Genomic DNA, 9837 nt, shown 5'->3' with positions numbered 1-9837 from the left:
GTTAAAATATTTTCATTGTGTTGTTCAAGTCGAGTTTATGACTCCTTGCGACTGCGTTCTGTTACAAAACTCTTTCTTTTTTCTGACTTCATATGTCAGATAGCGCATCGAGCCCAGTCAGGCGAGTGAGCGAGCGTCGTAGCGTCAGCAAGCTTCAAGTCAAGCGCAATACATTTCCTCAACAAAGGATTTTGCCACCACAGCCGTTGCTCACGGGAGTGACAACGACTCCAATCGAAGAAAATGAAAAGAACAAGGATAAAAAAAGTAAGCGAGAGGATGTATCTCGGTCGAAAGCAAACAGGGCAAAATAAGACAGGATAAACGAAGAGAGAAGGATAAATAAGACTCGCGGGATGAGAAATGAGCAAAGTTGAAAAGTCTTGACACATCATGACATATGAGAGCCAGTTTTGTGGACACACAGAAAGAAGGGCCTGAGAGGGGTAGGGGGCCACAAGCAGGCCATTTCTTACAACGTGTCAGCCGCGGGGGTGACTGGAGTAGCTGTAGCTCCAAAAGCAGTAACGGCGAGTATTGGTTGTCGACCGAATAACACCAACGCCCCCAAAATACTAGAAGTTATGAGAAAGTGAGTGGAGTGTCATTACAGGACTTCCTGGTAAACCAGCAGCCAACATACCGGAGTGGAGACAAAGACCCAGTTCAGTCCATCTATGAGAAGGAGCTGGTAGTGGCAGAAATAAATTTAGCGCACATGTTTGACAAATGAAAGCCCAGTGAGGGCAGAATGGGAAGGTTTGTTGTATATGGTCGGTTACAAGCCAGGTACGTAACCAATTAGCACCACACTTTGGGCCGAGTGTCAGTTATGTAACAATATGTGTCAAATGAACAGCGTCGTCTAAAGAAACTGAATTAACGACGCCATGTGGTTTGGATTCATGCTTATGTTACGTGGCCATAAAGCTCCTGCGGAAGTGAGCATAGTGATTGAATATCGATGCGCAATCACGAGACAAACATGCTCAAAATTGTAAAACCATAGAGCTCAGACATATATCAATCGCTCGTGATGCTATAGAATGAAACATAAGGCGTTTTCTCTCTTATTGAGAGTAACTCTCCTGTAATCTCGCGCCCTCGTAAGCAAGAACATCTACAAGCCCCATTCTGCATTTTTTGTTCATTTTACGGTTTCACCAGCAACCATGGTGAAACCGTAAAATGCACCAGAATCGTCGATAAAGGTACACATAAAATACATATCGTTTCTCTATGTAAATAAAGGGCGTGTTATTAAGCTGCTCTTTTAAAATGTTTGCAATTGTATAACCATTGTGAAGATCGGAAAATTCAAACGTGACGCTTTCCTTCGGCCACTTCTCATGCAATATTTTTCTTCTTTTCATAGATGTACACTGGGATAACGCCGTGTGTTTTAGATCAAATGAAAGAAGAAACAACACCCCACCAACGCTTCAAACCGTATCGCTGGCATAATGTTTTGTGCTTTTTCGTTTGTCAAGGCGCGCATATCTATCTAAACTGTGTTTACATTTAGAAATAACACGTAAGGTTATTTTCGAAGGGGTTAAATCCTCGCTAGCATCACTTAGATCTGGAGGACTTTATAAGTTCCCTATAGTGTGCCCAACTTTGAAATCGATGAATACTATTCATTTTAGCTAATATAACATAACTGAAGAGAATACTGAAATAATTCCATTTATTTTTTTCGTAGATACCAAAAAATTCTTAGTGAACTACTTTGTATTCGATACCCCACAACATAGCCCCAGCGTTTGAACATTTTCCTCAACCCAGAAGTGTTCGATAATTTCCAGCCCTAGAGATTTTTCGGGACAGTACGACAAAAGTCGTGCGGAATCCCCGTACGGTCTAGTGGCTACATAGATCTTTCTAGCTACCACTAAGAGCTTTTGAATTTATACTGATCCGAATTGCTAGAGACCTTTTTGTTGAGGGTTAGGTAGACGGAACATCTAGCCCACCTCTGTAGGTTTATAACGCTATCTGCGTTATGCACTTGCGTTTATCGCACGTGTTTGGGTATCCAACAAAGCCAGCAAGACATATGTACTGCGCCAGCAAAGGAACTTTAGTCCTGTCAAAAAGATGCATTTACCAGTTGCTTTTGAGATGCTAATCAATATAAATACAGTTGGGTAAATGACAACTACAGTTGCCTTTAAAATGCACCAGGAACGGAGGCGAAAGAAACAGAAAGCGAATGATGCATCTTTTCTTCAACCGTATTTTAACACAAAGGTGCCAACGTCTCTTGTATGCTTCTTCCAGCTGGGCCTGGTCAGAGTATGCTATACTTAAAAAATATTGTTTTTGGAATATCAAGTAACGTTGTTTTTCAAATGAAAGAGGAAAAATTCGATGGGGATATGATAGCTTTTTTATGTATATAAACTTTTACAAAATATTTTGCGAAACGGCTAAATCTACTGCTAGTCGCAGGTTTAGTGTTAAAGTAACTTGTATTTGCAAAAAATGCGCCTTTGAGATCTATCATATTTGTTTCGTAGAATATTTGTGATTAATCAACAATTAGAATTCAGTGATATGTCTATGTGCATTAGAATTTATAGCGTATACGTAGGTATTCCAAAAAGGTATAATCATAACGGTCCAACTCACTTACTTTTTACCCTACCATTAAAATTCATCTCCTGATGGGTGAACTTTTAGGCACTGCAATGACCTTTAACACCGTTGTATCCCTAAACACGTGTAAGGTAATCATAGTCTGGCAGTACTGGAATGGTCCTAGGGTTCACAAGGTATCGCATTTAAGCTGTTCGTCATGATTATCTAAAGCCCCTTAGGCACCGAACACTTGTCATGGTACTTGCCTTTCCCTGTCGGCGCTTACGTATGACGTCCTCTGTACTGCCGCACAATGTTCCTGTTGCTCGCATCCGTCAGTCGTATCATAATCAACAAAATGATTCAATCAAACACGTTGTAGCATCTCTGTTTGCAGATATCAGCGAGTTTATCAAATCGTAACGATCTCTAGCCCGCGACCATTTGTTATCGATCTGCAGTGATGGCAGAGACGCCATCACTGGCGGAAAAATTAGAGTGTACCCATTCATTGATAATTTAGATCCAGCTTGAAAAAGCGCGATAGTACTGCAAATATGCCGTACAACCAACGAAAGAATTGGCCGGTGTTATGCTCTGACCGTTGCTGTGATTTCGCTCGTTTCTATAGTGTCGCATCGTTCTAAAAACTTGACAGCAGTTTAACCAAGCGAAGATCGCAGAAACCAAATTGGCTTACACAAGTTCAACGAAAAAACTACCAAAATCGAAAAGGTAATTTCGACAAGAGTGATGATAACACCGATAGCAAGGATAATGGGTGGCAACGCTGATGAAGTGGAATCTTCCGACAAAAGGAGTTGATTGATGGTACAGTAATGTCGAAAGGCCCTAAGGTCGTGAAGATCTAACGATTACGAGAAGAGACGAGTCATTAAGTTGAATCAGGGACCTATGTAAAGGAAGGTGGCGCTTTCGTGACAAACGGTGTACCACTCGAAGCTTCTGGCTATTTGGAACACATAAGCTTCACATCAGTGTCGACTACAACAATTTCCTATCTTCTTTTTTTTTTGTTGTTTTTCGCGCTAACTCGCCGCAAAGATCAATCGAATGGTGGACGAGCGGTAAAAAAACGTTCATAGTATAACTGCGTTTTGTTTGGCAATGCCTACCTGTGAAAAAATCGTCCGTTTCGCAGACAGTACGTAAATAGGGAGACAGAGATGTGGATGTGAAGTCTACATTTTCTGTTCGGTTATACAAAAAAAAAGCTTTTATTACTAAAGCTTCCCTTATTTAATTTAGCGAAATAAATTTGCAGTGTACAGGCAATACACTGCACAGCCAAAGCTTTTCTGCTACATGCAGATTTGAGCTCGATTGACATACAAGATCGGAGGTATCGCAGAATTTTCTAAAATTTAAATTAAAAAATTAAAATTTTTAAATTAATCATTTAAAATTTTTTAAAATTACCTAACTTACGAAAAGATCACCAGCATTCGCATAGAGATTGTGCTTAGTATTTCCTAAAGAAAAATGTATGTGAATTGACTAAGCACTTAGCTTCAAAGAGACTTGTTTTTAATTAGAAATTTACATTATTCAGTGTAACAACCTAGGAATTATATTATAGAGAAACATGTTGACTGATCGAAATTCTGATTCGCAGGGACCGTCTATAGGAAATTATCATTATTTTAACTCGTATAATTTTGCTAGTCTCGCTAAAGTCAGTTTGCTCATTACTCCTTTTTTTTTTTCTAGGAAGCCGTCCAAGTTTTGTAGAGTAAGTGATCCTAAAATATTCGTAAGATCGTATTACTAAGGCTGCTAATTTTAATTCATCTCCCTAAGAGTCACTGCTATTTAGCTAGAAAAAGCGTGCTATTTAATGAAACATCCTTCCAAACAATCTTTCCATAGTAAGAAATTCTGCGAGGGTTAAGGAATAGGAATCAAAATGATCAAGCGTTATGATTGCAGCCATCACGTATTATAATGGGAAACCCTTACAGCAGATACGGTTCTACATGGCAAAACTGTAAAATCTATTGAACTTGACCCCAACTGAAGTCAGAAGCCAACTGAAAATACGGTTTGGAAAAATCAGAAATCGGTTCGGTAATCGCTCATATTTGCTCCACAAAATACAGCTTAGTTTGCCTATTGGGAAATGGACATTGACGGAATCGAAAGTGGAAGTTTTTAGCATGATAGAGTATTTCGATTTTCACAATTAGCAATACGTAAAACATAAATTGTGGATCGTTAGGTGACATATTTGCGGCGGACCGCGCTACATCTGCTAAATTGCTTAAGGCATACTTACCCAAGCAAAGTAAGCGATGCCTAAAGGATGCTAACCTTCACTTTCTGATGGCCAGTCACCTGTGCTATAAAAACACCATATTACACAAAAGTGTTTGTTTCATACCTGCCCAATTATCCGCAAAGTCCGACCATCTCTTCTGCGCTTTTCATTTAGTAAATTCTCTACTATTTTCATAAATTCCTCTAAAAAAAACTCTATACCTATCGTGCACATATTTCTGTGGTCTAGCGAAGTACAGAAGACTTTTACGAAGTTACACTTTTACGTGTGAGGCCTGTACGTATGTGGAGGCTTCAGTTTCTAGCCATGACTAGATTGCAGCCGTGTCTCCGACCCACGACAACAACGGTAAAGAACTCCGAATTGCTGTGCTAACTAAGGAGGACGAGAGCTATGAGCAAAAAACGCTGAGACATAAACCATGCCTCCCCTCATTTGCCGTCAGCTGCTAGCCGAGACTTTTTCGGCCTTTCATAGCGGAGTGTAGGGCATATTTTGTTTACTGGGCGTCCGCGACACGAACGTCTGCTCGCACGAACCGCGAGACTCTGATTTCGAGGCGAAATACGCCCACGCTAACATGCACCTGCCAAGCACACCTGGAGTCTAGTAAATACGACCGGCCCTTCCGTGTACTTTGCCTTCTTAAGTAACTCTATACTTGCTACACTCTTAGTACACAAAATTTGTTTATGCTAAGTCGGCATACTTAATTTTCTGTCGGATCGGCCAGCTAGCAAAAAAGTTGATATGGTCTCGAGCACTAGTTTGATTTTTTTGTTGTTATTCGATATAAAACTTTAGGACGTTGTACCTGGAGAGGAGAAATTGTATGCAACTCGCAATCCCGTGGAATCTCAGGGACGTATAATATTGCCTTCGGAGCTGCCCTTTTTTTATCAGGTAGGAAGTGCGTACATTGAATTGCAGTAAACTAAACTCAAATAAATGATATAGATATGTCAGATAATACCCTCTCTAATTGCTTATAAATATTTTGTAGAATATAACGAAATAAAATAAATATGTGTTATGCATGCTTTCTGTGCTGCTACACCTCAGCTATGTCACATTTTCAACATGACATCTGATGATTGTCTTCTTCTGAGGGGGGTTTGGAGATGAAGATGTTGTGTATGATTTGCCGTTTGTTCATTATACTTTGCTGTGATAGATCAACCTACACGAAAATTACGTCTTATTGATAATTCTTGTGAACCTGAGCATGTTTTCTGCTTCATCGTAACTCTGGCGATATATATATCCTGTACCACTAATTTTCTATATAAAGGGACAAGGTCGTGCTCAAGTAAAGAATTCCTGCGTTGGTACTATTACGTCGTCATTATCACTGGCGGCCGTGAGAGGAAAGCGGATCGTCAGAGTGGTAGGCTATCTAATTCGAGGACAGATGGAGTGGTCGGCCAACTAGCAAGGCTAAAGTCTATGGTAGTGTCGTTAAATGTAAAGGAAGTCGCCATCGAAACTACTATTTCTTGACTGGACGGTTGCAGAAAGTAGCGAGATGCGCGCCTGTGCGCGTCAGCGAACATAGCCCTAACAATCGAAGTTAATTCTGTAATAGATCTGGTTATAAATCTGCAAGTAGAGCAGGTATTGCGTAGTTACCATGGCAACTCGGCAATATTGGGGATAATCACATAACGTCGTTGCAGCAAACCCGGGATGACCATTAACCGCGATCCATCAGCGCGAGCACGGGCCATACCGGTAATCCTAGGCATTTTTGTCGCTGTTGCTATACAAGGAGGACGTGCAGCTCCGAAACATTTCTATATAAATAGTTCCGAATTTTGTGTCCGGTGCTGTTGTGAAACTTTAGTCAGACTGCCCTCCAACAAGAAACGAAACGTACCAACGTTCTGTCTCTAGACCACCTCACGTGCTTCTCGGCATATATATATATATATATAAGGTGCGGTACCTAAAAGGGTGCTTTTTCTTATACTTTCTAAGATTGTATCTAAATCGAGATAGCGGTTTCTTTTTGGGTCTTAAAACGCTAACCCGTCATTTTCAAAATTTTTCTTCTTAAATCCATAAATGACTTTCCAACAATAGCCCTGCCTGCGTCTACCGATATTGGTACGTACAGAACTTGCTTACGTATCGTTCAGGTATACTATATAAAAAAAAAATGCTAGTGGCATTGAATTTTATGCTGGCAGCAGATGAAAGGTACAAAAAATGTAAATAATCAAGCAAGAAGAGCAAAAGCTCAATACCTTGTAAAACTTACCTGGGCCACCCAATTACAACTCGATATAACGGCCTTAATTTTTATAAGTTCATGTGTGCGTTTGAGCTTTTTTGGTGAATATTCGGGCCCTTTAAATGTAAAATACATTGAGGGTCCCATTGAGGGGTTTACGTGACAGAAATCTTCCCCGAACTTTTCATGATCTGCCGGAAAACTGGCAATAACATAAATTGTCAAGTTTCAGTAAAAACAATTTTTAATATTGGTGGGGTAAAGTGAAAGAAATAGATAAGAATTGTATTTGTTTAAATATCGCAAATGACATACAGTTTTCGACGATGATTCTCTAGTACCAAGAATCGCGGATGCGTACATGCCCGTGACGACGAACAGCCTGCGACGGCCTGCCATAAGTTAGGTACTGCGCTCTGTATATAAACGCAGTGTTCCAAAGAAAGTATACAGAGCTCAAACAATTAAAAAATCAATATTTTGATATGGTCAACATTTAAATCACAAGGAAATCTACATGAAGTGCCGTTACCGCACGCATTTAAAGGTCACCCTTCTGCTCAATACAGTTGTTATTGATTGACATAAACTTTAACAAAAGTTGTATTTAAGTTTAGCCTCTTAATCTTAAGGCGTGAACGGCTTACAGTGTATCATTGGCAAAAAACCATTAGTATGAGGTGTAGAATATGTTAGGGGACCTATTGGTCCGACCCATCTATTTGGATTTTTTTTTTTTTGTTTGACGTCGCTAGTGTGCACGTGCCTCTGTTGGAAGTAAAATTCGTAATTTTTGCAGTGCGTAATCTAACAAATTTCATGATAAATTATGGCTAGAAAAATAATGGTTTCATCAACATCTCGCTTAGATTGCATTGGCAAATTCACATGGTTTTCCTGCGGTAATGTGTGGATTTAAGTAGCTTTGTAACTACAACTTCTGCCGATTATTTGCGCCATTAATTGATAAATTTAAATCATTGTCCCGATAACTCTGCGTCTTGTTCACATTTTACTAAACATCTTCTTCAAGATTATCTTTCTCAAACCGAATTAGGTCCGAACATCGAATTGCTAGAACGTAACCCTTTTATTTACATCGTCTTGAAATGAGACAGACAACTGGTGTTTTGATGTCACGCTTATGACTTATTTATCTCGCATCTATGTCGGATGTTTTGCTAGAACTCTTTTGGCTGGTGAAGGCCGTTGATGTTCTCGATCTTCCGTAACTTCATCTATGAAAATTCCATCCGTTTCAAATTTATCTTTTATCTGATTAATTTTAAACCTTGTAGCTCGATCTGCCTCCGACGCTGTATTTGTACTTCTACTATAATGTCAATTTTTTTTTTCTGCTCAAAAGTCCACTTATAATTTCTAATTCTTTATGAGGAAGAATAATCAGAAAGGTTATGATCTATCTGTAAAATTTTTTGGGATACCCCTCACCATTTAACTTCAAACAACACACTCTACGTGACTTGATCGAGATAACGTGGCGTTAATCCTCTTTCGGAATAGCAAAGATGGGATATAATGAATAAAAAGGATTATTCAGTCAAACCGAAAGAAAAAAAGCTGTTGCTTCTATGACTGATCATAGCATTCGGCTTACAACACGGCTTCAGCTCATGGGTTGCTGAAAGGGGCTGTAAATAATAGCACACCTCATTTGTTTTGAACTCCCAAACAGAAATGGTCATAAAGCTGCGTATTGTTATTATGTAACGAGCGTTCCAGCTGTATCTACTCAAGCACTTGGAGAATCGTCCGTTGGCATTGTCTGCATCGTAGAACCGATTATATTGCCCAGACTTAATCCAATGCCTATTCTCTGTGCTGTGGACCTAATGTACACATAGTGGGCTGGCCTAGTTGGCCGTCGTGCACCTAAGCCAGCGCATGTTTTTGTTGAAACTGGACAGCCTGAATACACAAACAAATCTTGGACCAATAAACAAATAATGTTCATCGCCGCTGTGTCTGTTAAACGAATTAACTATAGCGAAGTACTTCAATGGAACATAAGCTTTCCAAGTAGGCGAAGTAGGAGAAATCGTCCGGTCGTTTAATTTCGAACACTACGACCGAACGAACGCCAGAATGAATAATGGAACCATTTCATTCTATCCGGAACTGAAACGTTCACGTTGAACAAACATATCATCACTACGGAACGAAAATCACGAAAGCGCCAAATGCATTAGAGAGCTAGTTATCTAGAACGTTAAATGCATTTTGCAGATATCACACTTAATATAAACAGACAAATACGGACTGTTGAATAACTTAGAAGATAGCATATTAAAACAGAATCCTCGCTTCAACCGAAAATAGCGGTCCTATCGACAATGATTTTTCAGTTTATTTCCCTCTTACGTTTTTACAGAACTGTTCGTGGCTCGTTACCCAAGGCGGCCTTTACGGCTTCAGAAATATCCGTCGTGAGGATACGGCATGTGCGCCTATTTCGCATCCTTTAATAACTCATACAGCAGACAATGTTGCATTTATTAGGTTATAATTTACTGAAAATGATTTCAATAACTGTGTGTGTTAAGAACGATACGCACATAGAACGGATCCTGAATAGTTCACATAAGTTCTATAACCTACGTATAGAATGACATAAATAAGACATAATAAAATGTAAACAGTTAACAACCAGCAAATGTCTGTTCTATTCCGTAGCATTCATACAATGCGCCAAAGCTAAATA

The 9837-nt window shown here is 39.5% G+C and overlaps 1 long non-coding RNA gene across 1 annotated transcript; it reads left to right on the top strand.

Moving 5' to 3' along the window:
* Positions 1-2945: 2945 nt before the first annotated feature.
* Positions 2946-9790, top strand: LOC111272324 (uncharacterized). The gene is made up of 3 exons (XR_002687466.2): positions 2946-3318; positions 5687-5785; positions 9508-9790. It is a non-coding gene; the product is annotated as an uncharacterized LOC111272324 (long non-coding RNA).
* The last annotated feature ends 47 nt before the right edge of the window (positions 9791-9837 follow it).

This window comes from Varroa jacobsoni, unplaced genomic scaffold, assembly GCF_002532875.2.
Source record: "Varroa jacobsoni isolate VJ856 unplaced genomic scaffold, vjacob_1.0 contig02019, whole genome shotgun sequence".
Taxonomy (NCBI): domain Eukaryota; kingdom Metazoa; phylum Arthropoda; class Arachnida; order Mesostigmata; family Varroidae; genus Varroa; species Varroa jacobsoni.
This window is presented reverse-complemented; position numbering and strand designations above follow the sequence as displayed.